This window comes from Pipra filicauda, unplaced genomic scaffold, assembly GCF_003945595.2.
Source record: "Pipra filicauda isolate LSUMZ 115617 unplaced genomic scaffold, ASM394559v2 scaffold3_size10097308_pilon, whole genome shotgun sequence".
Taxonomy (NCBI): domain Eukaryota; kingdom Metazoa; phylum Chordata; class Aves; order Passeriformes; family Pipridae; genus Pipra; species Pipra filicauda.
The window spans coordinates 10,590-33,547 of NW_024104532.1; the positions used below are offsets into that span (position 1 = coordinate 10,590).

General features: G+C 41.1%; 1 long non-coding RNA gene across 1 annotated transcript in view; it reads left to right on the plus strand.

Moving 5' to 3' along the window:
* Positions 1-326: 326 nt before the first annotated feature.
* LOC120324025 overlaps positions 327-22,958 on the plus strand; it is a 54,523-nt gene continuing 31,891 nt past the window's right edge. The window contains exons 1-2 of the long non-coding RNA XR_005565017.1: positions 327-1,127; positions 2,165-3,008. This is a non-coding gene — a long non-coding RNA (uncharacterized LOC120324025). The remainder of the gene's footprint in view (positions 1,128-2,164; positions 3,009-22,958) is intronic.

Below are 22,958 nucleotides of genomic sequence, written 5' to 3' on the forward strand. Positions count from 1 at the left end.
TGTTCCCCATAGCATGAAAGCATGACATCTTACTGCTTTTCCCTGGAGCAGAGTAACACATTCATTTTTAATTGTTGACCACTATATCAAAAATCCTATTTCCCAGAGTTTAATTGTTTTGCATGATGTTTAATTCATGGCTTCCCTACAGAAATCAGCTGTTAACCTTTTTAAAAAAATATATATATTATTTAGTATTTATTTATTATTTAGCAATAACATTTTTAATTGTACAGGATGATATAATTTATTTATATTCTCACTATAAAATTCCATGTCCCTGTGCTCCCTCTCCCTTCCTCCCCCACCCCCTTTTTTTTTTTTCTCCTGGCACTTATGAAGAACAATAAGAGCTGTAGAAATGTTACTGCAAGGGTTTCAAGAACAAGTTTTTGAAATAAGGTGTTCTTACACAGGACAGCACTGAAGAAACATTTAAATCCTCCTGGAGACACTAAGCCAATGCTTAAGAGCTTTTGGAAATCAGGGCATAGGTGAACATATTTTTCTTTCTTTCTGAATATGCTTTCTACTGTCTTCTTGCAAATGAGCTGCCCTGCAGAAAAGTTCAGTGGCAAAACTCAAGCCAAACTTTCAGAGGATTTGTAGAAACAAGAATTCAGAATTTCTGCCAGAGACCTGATGCGACGAGTGATATTCATCCAGCCAGGAGACTGTGCCATCCAGAATGTGTCTAGCAGAATTTCACACACAGCAAAGTGCTCTTGGAAATGTTCCAGGACAATAATTATTGGATACCAGGGAGCTGCAAATAAGTGCTAAGAAATGAGGAAGCACAGCACTTGCACAAGATCTCATCCTCTGTTCTGGCTGCACAGAATGCCCTTTGCTTTGGCTGCTGTGGCAAAATCTCCATCTTCTCTTTCCATGGAAAGGATTGGGTGCTGGGAGATGTTTTGTAGTTTGCCCAAGCCCTGAAGCTCCTTCCAAACCCAGAGACTAGGCAGAGGCTGCAGGAGTCCCAGCCACCTCTCATCAGAACAAAGCTTTCCCATGATGTACAAGGCTGCAACCCAAATCCAGCTGCTCCCACGGCAACAGAATAGGGTCCAACCATGCAGGCAGAGATACCAGAGATGGATATCAGCACGATTTGTATTTGTAAGGTTTGTATTAGCAACATATTCCTTACCATATGTGGACAGAAATTTACGTATGTGGAAATATATGTATTTCTGATTGATAGGGCTGTGAGGCTGGTGTTAATGTTTGGTCCAGCATCAGCCTGGAAAAGCATGAAAGCACAGATTTACCTTTTTCTTAAATGTGGAGAAATAAACAAGTTACTCCTGAAAAACATTGCTGCACTTGGGACTGCTATGCAGCTCCATTTCATCTGATGGAAACCTGAGCACTAGGGGAAATTTCCATATTTCCCTCCTTTTCCAAGGGAAGTGGTAGACCCAGGAAAGCAAGCCAGGATGGGTGTAACCACTTGTAACCTTGCAACCGCTAAACTTCTGCTGTGGTTGATCCCATCCCTTCCATCTTTTTTGTTTACAAAATATCCCCAGTGCCATCATCACCCACACAGGAGTTGTTTCACTGCTCTGAGTGAATGCTCTTGTGTCAGTGCATCATCAGAGGAGGAAGTGGCTACATCTGGGTAAAAATCAGTTTACAGTGGAAGAATCACAAAGCTTTTAATGATGAAACCAGAAAACAGCCTAAGATTTTTGCTGAGTGTGTTTGGTTTAAAAGCAAAATTTCCATCAAATCCTAAGGGAGCAGAGCAACACTTCCTTTCCTAATTTTTAATATAAATCTTGGCAGAGATGAAGACTGAATGGCTAAAGCAATTACAGGAAAATTCCAATTCAGTAGGAAACAGGAAAAAAACAACAACTACAACAACAAAAAACTTGATCATTTCTAAGAGATAGGATATCTGATACAGCTGCTGCTCTTTCAAGGACTACTTAAAAGCATTTTTGACTGTTTTTCTCTGGAAAATATTTCAATCAGCATATATCAAAAAAAGCCTTTCTTCTCTATTTCACTTTCTTCCTTCTTTCTTGCTTCTACTGCAATGTAAATTCTACAGCAAAAGAAAGAGAGAAAAAAAATCTGTATAGCACAAATGACTCTCACTTCAAGCAAATATTGCCATAAGTAATTATACTTCTCTCTGTTCCTGTTTCAGACACACTGATGTTGCGAATGAATTAACCAAGGAACATAATGCTTCACTGCCAACTAAGAGCTAATACTTGAAGTTTAGTGCTATTACACTTAACTTATTTCGGTTGGAGCTCAAACCATGACACATAGAAGAACTGATACCAGTGAAGGAGATGGATTTCTTGTCAAGAACGAGTCTCGCAATTCCTTTGCTCCAAGGAAATTTGAATGAAGAAACATTCAGTTTGGAGACATGCCTATTCTACTTAGAGAAAGTTAAAAAATGGATTGAGGAAAGCAGACAGAGCTAGAAAACATTGCAAAGAAAAATTATAATTTTTAAACACAAAATTCAGGTTTATGAATTTCTCCATGTGAGTTTTTGCAGTGGTCCATCCATACTCTTTGGGACATTTCTTCTGGACTTTACACCCAAAGCTCTTGCAGGACAAGGATTTGTCTTGCTTGAATGGTCTAGATCTGCTTGTGATTTCCAGTGGGCTCCCTTGGTGACTTTTAGCACATGCTTCTGGTGCTGGAGCACAATCACAACAGTGACCCTCTTTTAGACTGGAGCTCAGTAAGATGCGGGCCCTGACATAGATTTTGGGTGTGCCAACATTCCCAAATCCCTTGATCTATGCCACTTAATTTTAAGCAGTCAGTAAGACACCTAAGGAGGGAGCCTAATTATCCTAAGGCACCTTTCACAGTCAGTGAGGTGATCAAGGTGTCACCAGCACATGAACCTGAGATGCCCTGCAGTGCCCTCAGCTGACTCACCTCCCTCAGATACAAAGAGACGCTTGGCAGGAATGCCAACAGCAAAGGCAGCAGGGAGAGGCATCACCAGAGCAGAGCTTCAGGTGAGTCATTTGCATCTGCAGAGGGAACATGGAAGGAGAAAGGGACCACAGTCCCTTTTCCCAGAAAAAGCATCACAGTCCCAGTTCAGCAGCCCAGTTCAGGGGCTGTTGGACTGTGCATATGGTCACTGGGGAGTTTTTTGAGAAACGGTTGTTTTGCTTTAAAAATGGGGATGGGAACAGTTTCATGTAGCAAAGATCTGCAGAAAGGATCAGTATTCTCTGACAATTCGTGGTCAGAGAAAAAGCTGATATTTGCTGCATGAGCTGTCTGTGGTTGCTGCTCTCACATTCCTGTACCTCTTGCAGGTGTGTCAGGATGTACCCTCAACACCCCCAGTCTGCATGAGTTGTCCTTATATGCTTGTTAAATGATGGTGTGCATTTGTACTCAGACTATTATAAATCCATTACTTCCCCGAGGCCACAGGAAATGATTTTAAAATGTGAGGCTTTTCTACAGGGAATTGAGAGATAAAAACACTAAAGCTCTGAACTTGGCTTGCACAGATCAATGCAGTGCAATAACTGGGAAGATGAACCAAGCTTAAAATATTACAAGTGTGATTGCATGAAAGCTTAACATGACATTGAGTAATTATTACTACAAAAGTCTCCTAAACCACCTTAAGTAAAACAAAACCAAAACCAAGCAAAGAGCCTGGCAGTAAATCATAAAAGCAAAATTACAGTGTTTGCACTTGGAACCAAAGTCTGGGTAATGTAATTGCATAGTAGTGAGTAAAACTTCAAATTTCCTTCACTTTCCTTTACTTTTTCGATAAAATTAAGAGGTGTAGGTGAAAAGTCTTGGGATGGGAGATATCAAAAGATTTTGAAAATTATTTTTCCACTGAAACTTTCACAAAGATTTTTTTTTTCTTCATCAGTAACTTTGTTTCTCTATCAGGGAAACAATTAGTTCCAAACCTGACAATTCCTATTTGTGGAGGGAACAATGAACAAAAGAGGAACAAAGCAATCTTTCACACAAGATTCAAAAATAGTCATTAAAGTTCCTACCAAGTTCAGAAGCTGGTTGAACTAAGGCAGTCATTATCCAGTGAGCAATAAGGTTTACCTGCATTTTCAGGGCAATGAGATAATATTTCATCCCACCATAGACAGTCATGATGTACCAGTTAGTGAGTCTTCCCATTTTTTTTCATGGATTTATATTAAGCAGAAAATAAATACTAATGAAATGTTCCCTTTTCTGAAGCACTGAGCCACTTATAGGAATAATTTCGAGGAGAGGAGTAGGAAGTAAGTTTGTATCTTACACTTCTGTCATTATTTGACTTGAACAGATGGAAGCTCAACCACTTGTGATTAAGTCACTAAAATGAACAGGCATCACTGAAATGGTGGTCACTCATTTGGTCAGTTTTAAGTGAAGAAAATTAGCAATGGATGGTGATGGGTGTGGATTTCCTTAAAACAAACAAGAGCAGCCTTTCCCAATAACTCCAGTCCTGTGCATGTATCTCCATATTACATGCATTCATGGCCAGGGAGAATCCTGGCTATGAGCCTCCATTTCCACTTGGGATGCGTTCATGAGCCGTCCAGTATCCAGGAATATGCAAATCCCTTGAAATATAAATTGTGCCACAGGTTATACATGTAGAAAGTCTTTCTTTAAATGTTGCAGCTGCCTAACCCAGAGCTCTACAGCATGAGGGCTCCCAGAGATGTCTCTAAATACATTTCCCTATTGAATGGGATCATCAGCAGGGGGACCCTGAACATGTTTGTATGCTCAGCATGGAAAGTATGTTCCTGGTTTTGGAACACATCAGTAGCTGCATAAATCCATTTAGGATTTAGAAATATTGGGCTTAGGTCCCTGCCTTAGAGTGGGGTTAAACTCTCAGTCTGAAAGTGTCCAATTCTCTTGGCTATTAACTAATGTCTGTTATTTCAGGTGGTGTCTGGGGAAGTGGACTACACCCCCACTGCCCCTGGGTGTGGAGGAAAGCAGCTACTTTGCAAAGTACAAAAATGTATTAAAAAAAAAATTAAATCTACCAAACCTATAAAATACTATTCACTCAACAGATCTTCAATCAGTTTCTCAGCGCTCCATTTCTAATTATTTGCCATCTGGTGCATCCCCTTCTCTTCCAAAGACATGGAACATTCTTCTGGAGCAGGCACACACAGCAGTGTTACCCATACACTAACCACTTCTGACTGGCCATCCTGGGGAGCCTGATTGTTTGAGGCAAATCTCCTCCCCAGGGATGGCATGATTTATTCCTTGCATCCGGATTGCAAGTTGGTTTTTTTTTTTTCGTTGGGGGAAAAAATGCTTCTGTGCCATTTATAATGGATTTCATTCCAATAAACAGCCATCTTCTGGCATATTATGACTGTGGCTTATCAAATAATAAAGCCCCGTCACTCTAAATTGCTGGGAATGGGACCAATCCAGCCAGCATCGATTCCTGTGTCCACTTTGTCATGCCAGGACATTTTCAGTGGCTTGGTGTGTGTGGGAGTCACGGCTGTCAGCAGGGAAGAACCATGGTGTGCCCCAGGGAAGCTGCAGAGACAAGTGGGTGTGATTTCTCAGATTCTGATCCTTCATACACTATCCAATTTAAAGTGCTACCTAATGTTCATTAGGGATGATCACAAAGCCATATGGCCTAACAAATGCAATACGTAGTTCAGCATGTTGGCAGAATGACTCCTTGTTAATTCTGTCTCCTATTCCACCCTCTGCCTGGTAGAGAGGATAGTGAGGAGGCTGGTTTTACCGTGCTGAAGAGATGACAGACTTGATAACTTAAGCATGGAGCATTTCCAGAGCTTAACAATGAATGGCACAAGCTTTCTGAGGGGAGGAAAAAAATAGGCACAGATTTTCAAATGCATCAGCAGGTTGCAAAAAATGTGCTGATTAGCCATTTGTGTATTTGACTCAGGATGGTTGGGACATGGGAGATCTCAATTTAATTTCTATCCCTGCAACACTTTCCCTGTGTGACCTCGTTGTACCTTTTAGTCTCTCTGTGCTTGAATCCTCCCACTTTCTCCCTAGGACAAGGAGTGGGTCTTGGTGCACATATATTTATACAGATGTGTGCTGGTTTTTCTTGGGGTAGAGTAAATTTTCTTCGTAGTAGCTAGTATGGGGCTGTGACTTGGATTTGTACTGGAAACAGCGTTGATAACTCAGGGATGTTTTAGTTGTTTTTGTGCAGAGCTTACACAGAGTTAAGGCCTTTCCTGCTCCATCGAGGAGGCTGGAGGTGCACAAGGAGCTGGGAGGGGACAGAGCTGGAACAGCTGAGCCCAACAGACCCAAGGGATATTCCAGGCCATGTGGTGTCGTGCTCAGTGTAGCAAGATGGGAGAAGAAGCAGAAAAGGGAGGCATTTGTTTTGTCTTCCCAAGTTACAGTTACACGTGATGGAGCCCAGCTTTCCTGGGGATGGCTGAACACCCACCTGCCCATGGGAAGTGGTGAATGGATTAGTTCTGCTTTGCATGTGTGCACAAATTTTGGTTTAGCTATTAAAATTCAGAAAATTCAGATATTATTTCAAATTGGATGAATGAAAGCAGGTTATCTAGTGACTTGGAGGGAACTGGGACCATCCAGTGCTGCGGGACTTGTCTGGCCTTAGGGCTGGCTTCCTCCCATATTAAGGTTTGCCCAGCAGCACCCCTATCATTAGGCCCTGCTATCCATCACAAGGCAGTGTTTCTTTCTGTGACTCAAGGTGATGGAGTGCCCAAAAATATTTTCCTCTGATATTTTTGAAAATTCAATCTTCATCGGTAAATTTGAGAAATTATTTTCCTCAAAACTTTTCCCCCCCCCACGTTATTCTCAATATATTAAATGAATCAGCTCTAATTTATAGTGACTCTTGATCTGCTGAAACCACTGTGCTCATCTCTGTTGTCAAGTCCAGGGCTTGAATGTGTTCTCTCCACAGCCACCGAGTGCCTGCAGGAGTGCACCTCTTACACCACTGCGTTTCCTCAGCAGTAGAACAGATGAGTAAATTTGAGCAAATCTCTTATTTGAAACAGACCCCACAGAAAAGAATAAAAATTACATCAGCAGCACTAAACTACTCTCACAAATAACAGCAACTGTCTTGAAGCAAAGGTTGGCTGTGTCTATACAGAGAAAATACTTAGTGTCTGTGTGATATACAAGGCAGCTTATCTCTTTGAGAGCAGGAGACTATAAAAATACAATTGCCAGAACGAAAGAAAATTGAAGCTGATTGCCATAGCAACAAAAGAATTACACTGATGAAACAGAAGCACATGAAATCCTTGTATGCTACATTAAAGACAAAGCAATCAAAAGTAAACAAGAGTGGATTGGAATTTGCTTGGCTAAAGCTGGAAATGACAAATGTTACCAGGTGATGGAGGCAGAAATGAGCCCACAAGAAAGGAAGGGGCAGCCCTGTGGAGCTGGGAATTCATCCCCCATTTCCTCTGTGAGCAGGAAAAGAGGACCTGGGAAGGCAGCTATGGGCACTTCCCAGGCTTTGAAGGCAGTTGGTGGAAGCAAATTCCCAATTAGATGGTCAGTAACAATAAGCAGTTTTCATCTGTGCCTTTTGCATCCATCTCCATGACTTTCTCTCCCATGGAGATGGGTGAAACAAGCTGCTGTTGTAAAAAAGGAATTTTCTTTTTCCAGCTGCATCTCTTGAAACATCCTGCTTAGACTGGCACCTACTTATCCATGAAAATATGTAGCCCGTCCTCTATGGTAATACACTTTTGCCCTTTTGGGTCTGCATGGCACAGTGAGACTGCAGCAGAGCCAGCAGCTTTCCAGAGTGCAGTGGTGAAACCACACTTTTAAACCCATACACAAATGTGACAGTTTTCTGATGTGAGGGGTGAGAGGGGTTGAAGACCCAGACCTCAGCACCTCCCACAGCATCAAAGCTGTTGTGACAGATGCAGAGCTGTGCTGTGCTTTCTTGTGAGGCTCCGTGCCCCTGCTTGGGGATGGATTATTGCAAACCTGTGGGCTGCTCTCACATCCTGAATCCCTCCCACTGACAGTTGGTTGGATGAAATTACCCGGGGCATAAGCAATATAAATCTCAATGGTGTTACACCAGAAAAAGAGGATCTTATGTGCATCCTTGTCCATATGAGCTCAAGCACAGCTTTCCTCATTCTTTGGAGAAGGAGCTAGCGTTATCCAAGTTGAAACCATCTGAAGGAAGTGTCTATACATCATGGTTCGGTCTGAAAGAGTAAAAAAAATAGGATGTGTTAAATGGAAGATCTTTCCTGAATGCAGCTATAATTAAAATCTTAGTATTTCTTATCATAACAAAGCCTTGGAGTCAGTCCAAACGTTGTACTTGAGCACAATGAAAATATTCAAAGTGGTGGACTGACATGTCCTTAAGATACAGGAACATTTAATCTACTAGATCTTAGTCTGCAATAATGACCAAACCTTTCAAAGTTACCACAAAAAATTCTTAAGACTAAAATAAAGTTGACAGTTCCTTTAATTAAACTCATCTTCCTTTCAAAGGAAGTGACAAAAAGATTTAAGGAAGATTAATTAAGACTTAAATGCACAGAAATGACTCAAGGCATATTTAAGTAAGACTTAAATTAGTCTTTCATTTGGACATGGGAGATTCCATTAACAATAATGAAATGAAGAAAGACAGATCTTAAAGCCTTTGCTCTAAGCTCTGCTTGGAGGCTGTTTCCCAAGTCCTACCCATCTCCCAGATTTTAGTGCAATCCTGATTATTTTTCTTTAATGTTTCAATCATCCTTTTTTTTCAGTTATCTCCTTGGATTTCTGCTGTACTTTAATGAAAGTCTTAGCCTTAGCCCCATTAGGGGTTACATGTTTCCTTACACGACAACCTGTTCTCCTTTGCAGTACCCTAAATACAAAGATTGGCTTTGGTGCCATTTGGGGTTTTGGGGAACATTTGTTCAAACTGAAATCTTGCTTTCCATCTGGTAAACAAAAGACAGCTGTGCAGATCCTGACTTTTTGGTGCTCCCTAAAAACCTGGTGCTTAATAGATAACTGCACTGTGCTTCTGCACAGAGGTGGCACTAAGTTGTGAGGAGAGAAACAGATAACAATTCTCCTGGTTTGCACTGAAGTAAAGGTTTGCAGCATCCTGCCATGCGCAGATGGGCATGAAAGTCATCCTGGTCACCATGGTAATAAGATAATCAAAACCAACCCTTGAATTTTTAACTCTGGATGATGAATGGCAGAGACAGAAAGTGCCGGGGCACAGGTGGAAAGGGTGGCAGGGGAAGAGTTCTGTGAAGGAGAGTGTAGCTGCATCTATGGGGCACAGGCAGCCTCCCAGTTCTTCCTTCCCCCAGGGAGACAAAAAATAAATCATTTCAGTAAGAGATTCCTACCAAAGCAGGAGGATAATGTGAGCAGTTTCCCTGTAGATTGCTCCTACACTTGGCAAATATGTGAACTTGTGACCAGGGTGGCCATGGTGGGGTCTCTGTGCCTTCTCCAGGGTGGTCCCCAAGCTTCTGTCATTGCTATCTTCACCTCTGCTGTCCCTGTACTCCTAATTTCTGTCTTAAATCTGCCTTGCTACAGTGTAAGCCCATCATTTCTATCTAGTGTGGGTATTGAGAGGGTACTGCTCCCTACCTCCTTAAAGGACAACTGCTGTTGTGATGTGCCTCTATATCTCTTCTTCAGGCTAAAAAATCTCAGCTTATTCAGTATTTCCCTAGGGTCATCTTACGTAGACCTTTCATTGCTCTTGTCATTCTCATTTATTTTCCTTTATTCACAAGAAATGTATCCTCCTTTTCAGGTTTACTCTTGCAATAAAAGGACTCCTTTGGCATTTCTCCTCTGTACACTGTATCTTCTGACTCTCATTGATTTTCTTCTTATTTTTTTTTTTTTATCTCCAGTAAACCAGACTATAAAAACAGGGGAGCAGGGGGAGAATTAACTTCTCTTCAGTTTTGTTGGGGTTGCAAATTGGATCCATCCATTTCTCTAAGCAGGAAAACAAACAAAATGCCAATACTCTGGGGAGCACACGTAGCAAAACTATGCAACAAGGAAATTTGTAAACCTAGTTTCTCTCTGTGGGTGGCTAAATGGCTATTTAAAGACATTTAGCATCACACGCGCAGTTGAAGAAACAGAATAATAAAAGGAAGAAAACTGCATCTTCCTATTAAAGAAACCCTTAGTTTTATCAAAAATTAAGGGATTGCTGATTTAGGAGCACAGGGCTGAAACTCTTTATGAAAGGGGAACAAGCTTCATTTGGGCTTGTAATTGCATTAACATGCACTGATGAATACACACTTAAGGCAGTGTATTCCAGGTCCATGGAATTGCTGCTCCTGTTGGCCAGAGTCCAAATATACTTTGGGCACTGTGGAGAAGGAGACAAATGGGTACCATTTTCATGGCTAATGATCACAGGTATTAGCAGGCACCGCAGCAGGGGTGGGGAAGGAAAGATGATGGAAAACTTGCTCAGGAAACAATGTCCGTTGCCCTCCTTTGTGCACAGCAAGCAAAGCAATGCATTTGTCCATGCTGTGGGGAACCAGAGTTCTTTTTATTGTAGACATTCCTAAATCTAAGGAACAGATGTACTGCAGGTGTCTGTGAAGGCCTGGGGGAGTCCTAGGGGTTGCTGTGTTTTTAGTAGCTTGAGTAGGGGTAATATCAGGTCTCAGCAGTAGAGAGGGATCATTTACTGTGCTAAGCTCCATCCTGCCTTAATTGCTCTCTCCTACTAAATCCCAGACCAGTTAGCTTAAAACTAATTTAGCTATTGCTGCAGTAGACTGCTGTGACAGCAGTGTCTACAGACCTGCATTCTCCTTATTGTGCAACACCTAGAGCCAGGAGACCTTCCCACATGGTGACTTCCAGGTCCCACAAGACACAGAGAGAGGTGCAACTGAGATGTTCACTTCAGGCAGGTTACAGATGAATCTGCTGTGAAACATCCCCAGGACAAAAGTCATACTCTGCCTTGCACCTGGATAAGAAGAAATCAGATAACTTTGTTATCTGCCCCATCATGAAGGGATTGAAACTTGGATATTCTGCTTTTCTTTTAGTACCCCATACTGAAGCCTGTGAGAGTAAGTGCAGGGCACAGGGGAAAAGGACCTTTTTTTCCTAGGTTGGGGTACAGGCTTCTTTGGGGCTTTAAGCTAATTTTCACTTAGACAGAAAAAAATCAAACTGGATAAAAGCTTCCAGATAGTGCAGTCCTCATGTGCAACCTAGTAAAAACTAGAGTACTTGTAGATATATCCAGCTTCCAGTACACAGCCCCAGCCACACTCTGCTTTGAAGCCTGGCACACCTCAGTGCCCTGCTGCAGCCACGGGCCAGCTGGCTGTGCCTCCCTGGTGCTGCAGTTGGCTTGCCGTGAACCTCTTCCCCCAGAAGGAAGAGCTTGGATCAAAAGTAGTTTATATTCAAAGAGCAACATGGTTCAGGCTCAGGTCTGCAATTACAGAAGTTGTAGTTAAGAGCTGTCTGGGTTTACACATCCTTTTTCCAAATGGGGCACCAGCACACGTCCTCCAGTTAAAACATACCTGCACCAGCTCCATTCAGTTTGGCTTTTAAGTTCAAAAGGTCTTTGGTATATATTCTGGAACTAAACAAAACCTCCAGATTTCTCATCAAATAGAATCATTCTCCAGCCAACTCAATATACCCCATCCTACACCTGTGGGTTTTTAATTCATCCTCCTCTCCAGCATCACAGGAATTCCCTTTTGGATTCTGAAATAGAAATCAAATCTCCACACGACATTGGCAGCCTGCCATTTGAAAAAAAAAAACAAACAAACACAAAACACCACCATATTTAAGGGTTAAGAGGAGGGAATCAGGAAGAACACTGTGTTTGGATTGGAAATAAAAGTGATATGCCTATTTGTTGACAATCCTCTGTGCCTATCAGCACCGTTGCAGAAAGTGGCAATACAGACTGTTTAAATTTAAACACTGTAGATCAAGTTTTACACTTGCACACAAGGTGTAAAGGCAATGAGCCAACCAACCTAAAATTAATCTGTGTGGGAATGTGAGATATTGTAGGTGTGCTGGGTAATGGATTCCAGCTCTTCAGTGCAGCAGACTGGAAAAGGCAGGGGATGCCCTCAATTTGTTTCTAACCTCTTGCATCTTACCTCCCTTATCGTGTTGCAGAGAAGCAACAGTTTGGTTTTACATAAATTAAAGGGACAAACATACCTTCTGTGATGCTCCTAACTTGCTAGCCATCTTGGGATTGTGGAGGGGATTTGGAAAATAGAGGAAGCTAAGCTGACAGAAGATCCAATTAGGGGGAGGAGATGAATAATGGGGCCCTGGGAGACTTCTGCTGCCTCAGGAAACCCCAGGATTTCTAAATCCCCAAACTTTCTAAATGAGTCATTTGAAGGCACACTGCAGTGTTGTGGCAGGGTTGAACTGAAGGGCTGGTATGAAGAGGCTCTAATTTTATTTTTAGCCCCTAGATGTAGCAAAAAAAATGGTGGCAGTCACCTTCCCCTCATTCCCTCTGCTCTTCTCCTCCTCCTCCTCCCATTGTTCCAGGATAGCTACCATTGGCTCCAGCTTTCCAGCTCAGCATCACAACCACCATCACTGAGATATTCAGGAGCTCCATCAGTATGCTCAGCTGGCCAAATCCTCCCCTATCCCTGCAGGGAGCCCACTACAAGGCTGCATTGCAGGTACGCCCAGGGAGCTGGGAACAGGACTCTGTGACACACACGGGTACACCCACAAACCTCTGGGCCCAGCCTTGTCTTCTCACACAGCTCCTTGATGCACAAAAAGCTCTGAAGTTCCTTTATCCTTCATTTAGATTTTAGTCCCTAAAGGGATGCAGAAAACTCAGTTCTAATAGTGCCTTATGTGTAGCTTTCTTCTGTTCATGGAGATAATCTCATAGTTTTGCTTTCCTGAATATTTGGCATTGTTGTGCAAGACCATATGTCACCCAGTTTGTGGATCATCCTTGGAGAAGCCAAAGGAGTAATTCCTTCAGCCTGGGGAAAAGCAGGAAGAGTGTACAAATTCCTGATCTCATGGGGGGAGGGGGGGGGTGGACAACCTGCAAATGGCTCTTGTTCTCTGAGCACAGCCTACAGTCCTCCCTCTCCAGGGAAGAGAATTTACACTCTGCAGGAAATAAATTGTCATGATGATGACATAGGCATGATGTATCATTAAGCACAGCTCAAAGGAGAAAGGCAGGACTGATGCAGCATCTGGCTTTTGGTCAGGCCATCTCTGCTTTGTGGCATTGTCCTGGGCTTGAACCTAATGAAGACAATATCATATGTGTATCTTTCTGCCCAGATCTGGCACAGCATCATTTGGTGGTCAGTGCTCCAGCACAGAAAAGGGAGCCCATGTTTGAGTGCCGTGACACGGGGCGTGGGCTCCACCAGGGCTCAGCAAGCCCGTGCAAAAGGCCCATACCCAGTTATGTCCCCTCTCCCTCCTCTCTGCCTTTCACTCTCACAAGAGATTTGACAAGCAATTCATTAACTCCACAAGCCTTCACACAGTCAAGACTAAATTTAGAATTATTATTCATGGAGATGAAAGCTAACAGAGTGTCTCCATTACCTCTTGAAAGAAGGGGTCCATTAAGAACCAGTGAGGTAACTGCTTCCACAGGTGCTCTCTGCTCATAGGCACACGTAATCTTTCAGTTCCAATTATCCTCAGGGATCTCATTTGTTTCTCAGAACCATGGGTTGGTTCAAATATGAAATCATGAGACTTCTCATTCTTTCACCAACTCCAGTAACTCTTTGGATCATATTCTTTTTGGAAAATGTGATTTCTTTATTTAGTGCATCTGTCTTCAGTGGCTTGAAATTCCCCCCAAGAGACCCCAGGCCTGGATGATGGCTGGTGGAAAACTAGGCTAAATCTAGCTCTTAATGTCTAAAAAGCATGAGTTATTGCTAAACTGAATAATAGCCACAGTATTTATTTATGGAGTTGCTATGCCACTGCTACCTTTTCCTAACTTATTACTTTGTAAAAGCTCTTCGGGATACGTGGAACTCGAAAGGTGATATATTAAACTGGATTCTATTATATTTCCTATTGCTATCAGCAACTTCCCTTTTTAGCCTGGTTTAAGGCACCTATGTGTATTTTGTGAAATGCATTCCAATTCCTGTGCTCCAGGCTCCCAGATGTCCATTTTAGGTAGTAAAGACCAAATATTAGTAGGTGCTACAACTAACATCCTTTCAGAGCACCAGTCTTTATTTCTGTCAAAAGTACGAAAAAAGGAGTTTGAAATGAGAGGCCAGAGATTGGAGCAATACATTCCTCATTCAGCACTCCACTGCTTGGATGAAATAATATTAATCTCAGTAAAATAATCAGTCTTCTTACCCTGAAGAAAGATTTTATTTTTTTCCATTTCTCTGAAGACATTTCTTTACCAAAATCTACAACTTCTGATATTGTCTTCTCCCCAGAAATTCATGAAACTGGGTTTTCCAGTTTTAAATCCAGCATAATAATGTGGAATGATAACTGTTACACAGCCCATCGAAAATGGTAACAACTATTCACATGACAGTGTGACAAAGTAACATCTGAATTTTACTGTGCTTTTGGAATAAGGAGGACATGTGGGGGTGACCTGTAGATGTCTGAGGAGAGATTAAACCCCATTGCAGTGTTTCATTTAAAATGCAGAATAGGACCTGCCTAGAAATAGGTGAGTTTTTTGCCCTAAGGGAGCAATACTCTGTTAATGGCTGTGGCATTGAAATGATAAAATGTTAGAACCTGCTTTAATCATGAGATCTCTGTAATAAACTAGACATAGAAGCCAAATTTACTGAGACACAAGTCGACTACTGAACTAAGCTTTCTGAGCATACATTTTGTACAGAGTTACAGAAGCCTGTAGGATAATTAGTATTACCCCAAGAGTAAACATGTCCTTGCTAGGAGCTGAGAGATCAGCCATCGCTCCCTTTGTCATTTCTAGAAAGCAAGCATTTCATTTCATAAAGATTTCTTTTGTTCCCTTTGTTCTGAGAGATTATCTTCTTAACAGTCTAGGCACTTAGATCAAAGTGTCTGATTTCAGAGGGATTTTATGGTTGTTGTTGCTGTTGTGTGTTTGCTTTTCAAATAATTCTTGATGTATCTTGGAGCAAGAAAAAAAGAAACTCTCTACGGGTGGGTAAAATGAACCTAAACCCTCAATCCCACATGGAAGATGCTGCAATCAGGCACATCCCATCAGTTCCAGCACAGTGATGAATCCAGCTGAGTTACTTGTAATAGTGTCTAAGAAAACAGATGAGCAGTGGAATCCAAATTTTCAAAATAATAAGTTTCCACCGGGAGGCTGCATAATTCTTTTTACAGATGGACATCCCTGTAGACTTTAGTACACTTAACTATTATTAGAAGGAGGGAAATGAGGAGAGAATATTTTAATATTTGAGATTTTGCATTTCCCTTACTATGCTGATCTTAGAATTATAGCTCTGGGACTTTTTTTTTTTTTAAATGAAGATTTTAAATGCTTACGAACACTTTTAAATTAAAAATATACATTCTCCATCCCCTCTTCCTTGCAACTTCCATTCTGTTTAAGTTGCTGGGATCCGAGAGGAACACTGGGGCTAGAGCAGAACAAGGAAGTGGGTGGATGGGGGTGCTGCTACTAAATCAGAGACATAAAAAATCAAAGGCAGCTGAGACACAGATTTATCCTACTCAATCCTGGACTCTAAAGCCCATGTTCTGACAGTAGGCATTTGGGCTGCTACCTTCAAAAAGCAATTAAGATCAAAGATGAATGAAATGTTTCCAATTAGACATGGCTAATACCAAGGATTGCTGAATTTGGTGAATTTTTTACCTTCCATTCACCTTCCCACATACAAATGGAGTTCACACGGTGTGAACTCCAGAGGTTTTTTGCAGTGGTTGTGGGTTAGTCTGAGGTTTTGGCTTTGGAGACAAACATCAGGTGATTTAATGATGAATAAGGCAGACAAAGAGAACTGGAAAAGGTCCATTATGTTCATCCTTAATTCATCCCTGCCTCCTGCAACAAGAATGTCCCCAGGTGCACTGCTGAGGACCAGCATTCGATTAGACGTTACCATGGCTATCGGAGGGGACATGGCACGGATGTTTGAGAGCTTTAAAATTTTGGGTGGGTTACAGGGAAAATGCTGCTGCTTGTTCTTTTCCGATTTCTAGGGGATAGACATGTATACATATCCAGCATTTATGTACACCAAATCAGTGCTGAATAAATGAAGACCCCAAATTATTTGCAAAATTAATTTAGATTTTAAAATGAGGTCATCTCGGATTCATTCCCTTCTGATCTTGTGCTTTTGTCAAATGATAAAATATTGATTTTAACTGTCTGGTGTTCTCTGTTCTGCCACAACATGAAGATTTATTTGAATAGATTCAGGAATAAACACTTAAGCTGTGATACTTGTCTAGTGCAGTAATACATTCAGAGCAGTGACTCCCACCCTGTGGAGCAGAACCAGACCATGGATTTAACAAACCCATGGCATACTCCAAGTGTTCTCTTCTTACAATAAACTCTTCAAGCTGAAATTTGTGCAATAAAGGAGATGTGTCTAGTCCAAGGAAGTTGAGTTTCTGAGTTTCAGACACAGCATGTTGCAGAACTGATTGCTATGAAACCAGCATGGTCTGCAGAGATCCAGAGGCTGCTCCTCTGGTAATAAATCAGTGGAAAAGTCTCAAAGGCAGCAGGGGAAAGGATGGAAAGAGAAGGCTCACAAAGCCCCAGTGATTCCAGAGTCTCTTTCTCTGAATAAGGATACCCATGGTTACATCTCAGCAGGTCTGGAATCAAATGCTTGTTTCCTTCTAGGAATCACTAAAACACCTCCACCTTCCAAAGCCCAAATTCTGGAGCAGAAGCTGGTGCTGCTGCTCTTTGTCATGGGTGCTTTGTTCTCACTTGCATGTGAACCTGGCTTGTCTTGCACCTGAGCTGCATCATGTGAATGAAATTAGCTGGGCATCTCTGAAGAGCATTGCATCATCTCAAGAAACCTTTGGATGAGTCTGAGGGAAGACTTCAGAAATTTCCTTGAAATTGGGAAAAAGTATTGCTGTGGGGCTACGAGAATCTTCTATTGCAAAATAAAATTAAAATGTCGCCTGGATTTTTATTTAATTTTAATGTTATAATTATCTTATGATTGATAATACACAATATATTTGCAAAATGAAATGTCATTTCAAACCCCCAAAGATCAAAATATTCATTTGAAATCAAATTGAATATTTTGACATTGTCAAAGCTCTTAAGTTCTATATTTTTCCTTGGGAAAATCTAATAAAAATCAACAGAATTGCATACAAATGTACAATTTCATTAAAACAGAATTTTTAAACAGAAACATGTTCTGACAAAAAAAGAAGAAATATGTGTCTTCGAAATTGACTCTCTGGCTGAGAAGATTACCTTAATTATTGATTTGCTGGCTAAAGAAGTAATTCAATTGAATACTGATATTCTTTTAGTGTAATGACAGTATTTAAATCCTTTATTTACAAACAGGGGACAGCAGAGGAGGTTCCTCCAGCTGGGCCATTTACTTACCACAAGACTAACAGGATAAGCTGACAGAAAGAGATTAAGAAAAAGGGAAAGAAAGAGTGTTCACTTTGCACTTCTCCCTCTTCTGGCAATTAGAAGACCACAAACTTTCTAATTCTGGCACGCAGATTATTGCCTTTAACAGATACTTCCACATTCAATTTTTGTGTATTTATGTAATCCTTTTCAGTCTGGTAGAATGTTATTAAATTCTCTCACATCTTTTTGTCTTGCAGTATAACAAGGACTATCCTTTTCCCTCATATATTTCTTCTGCTTTAATTTCAATTCCTTGATTATTTCACAAAGTTAAGCAACGTAAAACCAAACTACACTGTTTTATCCATTTGATCCCACAGCCCAAGCTTGACACTGAGAGACTCCTGAGTAGAAAGAGAGTTCATCCATTGACTTTCATGCCTTTTTCTCGTCACAATTAGTCAGAAGGATGGATGCTTCATGCTCACTAAATGTGGAGTTTTATGGATAGTTCTTTGCAGTGCCACAGCACAAACACCATCAGAGATGCTGGCAAATTTCCATATTCAATCTCTCATGCAAATAAATATTGATTATTTATTTTGTGCAACTTATTAGTCACCTCTCCCCCTCCCTTACACTTTTTATGTCTCTGAAAATTATTTATTTTTGAGATGCAATAGGGCAATAATTCAGAACCAACAATTTGTCCAGTGTTCAGCCTTGCTGCTTGCAGAACAGCTGACAAGAGACCCAAATGTCCCCAGTGCTCCAGGCATTTGACTGGAGGGGACAGACAGCCTCCAACTACCGAGCGACTCTTCCCTGCAAATTCCATTCAGGACCACACTTAACATGCTTAAAACGAATCATGTTCATCCTTATTCATCACAGACTTCTACATGATGTTAAAATCCTTTACTAACAATGAACCTTGGGTTCATTAGTTTTGGCTGGCCAGACAAGCCTCATAGTATTTTCCTATCTCTTTATTTGGATGAATATGCAAATATTTCTATGACGGATACATGCATAAGCAAACTTGCAAGTGGGTTTTTGCAAATATGCATGCCACTCTGAAATTAGCTCTCTACAAACATTCCTGCTGGTAAAACTCATTGTTAGAGTGTTTGCAGAGAGCTAACAGATAAGAGGATGGATATAGCTGGACTGAGCTCATTTAAATATCCAAGCAAATAGTTGCTGAAGTTTTCCATTATTCTCCCAGTTTGATTTTAAAACCATTGTGAAAGATACAGGTTTTGCACCTTCTTAAACTGCTGAGGAACCATCAGTGAGTATCTTCTGCATCAAGCCAAAGTCTTTTTGCACTGACAAACTACACATGGCCATTTACTGCAACACTGTGGTGTCCTTCAGCAAGACATAAACTGTACCTGAGTAGTGGAAAAAAGTCTCCAGGCACTGAGCAGCTACTGCCTGATTTGGGATGGAGCTCTACAAAACATGGTCCCACATGTGGAATACCCAGAAGTGCTACAGTTTGTTCACAAAGTTCATGTTCAAGCCCTGGAATGGAGTGACTAGGACTTCTTCTGATCACCACTGTGACTCTTTAATGGAAGAGCAGGCAAAAATTTGCAGAGCAACAGCCTTCAACCAGCATTATCAACTCTGCCCATATGGTAGATAAGCAGTAGAATAAAGCTGCTTCATCCAAAAAACCCCACAGTGGTTCCAGATAAATATATCTGGTCCAATAATTTCTGTGGACATTTTGTCTTTTACAGTCAGGTGTGTCCAATTATCATTCAACAGGTAACTTCTTTGTGTTGCTAAACACATCTCTCACCTCTTTATTATTCTCTCTTCTCTTTAGCCTTATTCCAATAACCAAAATACAGGAGCACTGTGAAATCATTTGGATGCATCACACTCCAGATACAGTTTCGAAGCAGAAACACTGAAATAAGAATAAATGAAAGCTTTGAAAGAAATAAATTAATTAAAATCAGATGAATATCTTCATATTTAAGAACATGAAGTGGATTTGATTTCCAGGTCACATAATTTTCAGAGTAATTAGTAGCAATGTTTCTTAATATATCATTTAAACTGATTACACGAGGCAGAAAGTAAGAGCATCTTCACGCGAGTTTAATGCAATTTAAGTAATATACTTTCACTTCAAACCTTCAGGTAATTCATCTTAACTTGCTAGGATGTCCTTGTGCACCTAAGCAAGCTAAGATGGATTACCTGAGTGTTTGGGTGATTTCTTGCTCATTTTCAGCTTCCAGGAATATACCTGTAGCATTGGGATGAACAGAGGGGGTCTACGGAAAACCCCCCCAGATGTAAGTCTCCTGTGAATTCATGGCTACACCAGATGCTCTGTGCCTCTGCTGCCTGGAGTGATCATATAGGTATCATGTTGTTTGGTGTGCAAGTTGTCAGGTAGGAGCTCCTCACCTTGAGGCACTGGGGAGAGAAGGGTTGGGTTGTCAGTGTGACACTAAATGGGGCTTGAAGGGCAAGATGGTGAGTCCCCTCACATGTGCTGTATCCCATGGATCAATCACTAAGTTCAGGATCCAAAAGTGGATTTTTCTGTAGTCTGACCAGTTGGTCATTTTTAGGTCTTAAATTTTTTTTTCTTTTTTTTTTTTTGCCCCACTATATTCCCCTAACTCTCCAAAGAGGTAGCAAAAGGGAGCTCTAAACTCTCTGAAACTGCTGCAATTAATTTGTGTTTAGGTTAAAAAGTAAATATTTTTGTTGAGAACAAAGCAAAAAACCCTGCACCCTATTTTTACCCTCCTGGTATAATTTGTGAAAGTGATCATATCTTATGTTTTTCCTGATAGTGATGAAAACATGGCCTCTATATTTTGCTAGAAGAAAGGAGAAATTTTTTTCAGATAACCTCAAACCCAGACAAGCTTCCTTGAGTGGAAAGTCTGCTCATGCTCATTACAGAGTTTGCACGTTCTTGGTGTGTGTGAAGGGAGGTGGAAGAGAAAGGGGAAGGAAAAAGGAAGAAATTAATTAGAGACAGTGGAAAAATCCAAGGAGTATGTTTCAGCAGGAAGACTTAATATAGAAAGAAAAAAATTCTCTATTTTACAGAGAAAGCACATTTTAGTGTCAGGCTGCAAACCTCCTTTTAGCTGGGATAACATATTTCTTCAATGACAAAAGGAAAAATTGATTCTTTGGAAGAAAAAAAATCCTTGTTTAAAATACAGGGGAAAGGTCTATGAACTCAATCGAGATTTTTTTTTTTTTTAAACTCAAAGTAAATAATTTGAGTGTATAATCAAATATAGCCAAGTTCCTTTTGGGTTTGCCCAATCCTAGTCCTCCTCTGGCCACTTCTGTGCTTCTGTTTGCTTCTAAAATACATCAAAGATATGTCTGAGATAAAATACATCAAACAGCAGCAACCTCTGGAACCAGAGAACTTGTGAGGAATGCAGAGAACAGCATGATAATCATGTTGAACACAGAGAGATGAGACTTCTGAGGAGCAATGCCCAGTGCACCTCTTGGTTTGCCATAATGATGATGCTGTCTATGCATTTTCTCTCTAGAAAAGACTGGAACCTATTTCTGTGAATCTCCTCTGAAGCTGGTGGAAGGTACTGATGCCCCATCTCTCCATAGCTCTTAGGATATTGCTTTTCCCAGACAGAACACAGGTGGGTAGTCAGGAGGATAATGGAGCAGTTACATTACTCAGGTGTTTTTCATTTTGAGAGGCTGTTTGGGAGCAGCAAATGGCTTGCTGGTTTCTCCTCGTGTATCCAGCTAGCCCCTGGGTTCTGTTTGTGGTGGTAGAGGGAAAAGCTGGGATGAACAACCCTTCAGCCTGCAGATATCTATCCCACTACCTTTTACATCCCATTTAATTCAAGTTTCCTACCTGGGAGGAGCCAGATCAACATCTTGGTACCCGATGCAAAGGATGGAAGATAAGGGTGGCAGCCACACTGCTCCAGCTGGAATGAAATCAGAATGTGCATAGGAATTCACTGTGAAATATCAAGCCTGGAGATGACCTAAGGCACTATGTGGTTTTCTGTGTGATCCTTTATCATTCATGCATTGCTCTGGTGTCTGGCCACAGGAAGAATAGAGCAAAACTAGTAAGATAAATTGTGAAACACTTCATTTTTGAGCCATCTTATGTAATCTTGTCTCCTTGGGGTGCTGATGAGATGTTGTGTATTTATATGTCCTTTACATAGGAAGAAGTTGCACCACCAAGTAGAAGTTGTGCCTCTTATGTGACCTATATGACATGTGATGGGAACACTTCCAGCTCCTGCAAACCTGCAGCCTGAGCACCAGTTTCACAGTGAAACCCTAATGTTTGGTGATTCCACACTGATAGACCATACTGGCCATCTTTAACAGTTTAAACTTGCTGTGTTGAGGAGGAATAAGGCTAAATCACAATAGCAGTCACTATAAAGTAGATTAAAACTCACACAGTGTCTGTCTGCCTATGGAGATGTAGACACAGAGCATACAGGACTGCAATACTGGCACTGGAATCAGGGGAGGGAACATGTAAAGAGCTGTAACCTTCTGTCCCCCACTCCCTATAAGTCCAAATATTGTAGAGCAGCAAGACTTTCATTGTGTTTGTAGTCACTGAATGAATATTACCAATATTTAAATTGCATTTACTTTGCCAGGTCTGGATATGACGTTCTCACCACCATCTCATCCCTTCCTTAACCCCAAACCCTGAGTTAAGGATTATATATTGCCAGAGTGGACACACAAGTTCTATGAAAGCAAATTAAAAGTTTTTGTTTTATGAGGACAGTATATATTTGCAAAAATTACCTTCCTATTTGCTTTCATTGTCACGGTTCTCACTTGAAATGTGCTGAAATAAATCAAAGTTTTCTGCTGTTCCCACACCTAATTCCTTTCCCAATTTCTGTGCCACCGGCTCTTTTTACAGAACTATTTTGTCTTTGACCACAGTGAAATAAAATTCCAACTGCAAGATTTCTTTCTCTTGCTGAGGCAGAATTGCCTTTTTTCCAGCCATTTTCAGCAGTACTCGATATCAGGATCGAGCAGCTGTTTGAAGCCTCCAGCTCATGCAGAGGAGCTGTTCCCTTACCAGGGAACAGGAGAAGCTGGGGGGTGATTGTGACTGCTCTTTGGTATTCATTTCCCAATTAACCTCTCCTCATATTGGCAATAATATTTCTTGGCAGCACTTTAAGATACTTGAGCAGCACCCGTGTGATAAAAAAGTGCATTCCAAGGTAGGTCAGTCAAATAGGAATATTTCAGGTGGGACAGATGGGGCATTTAGCAAAAA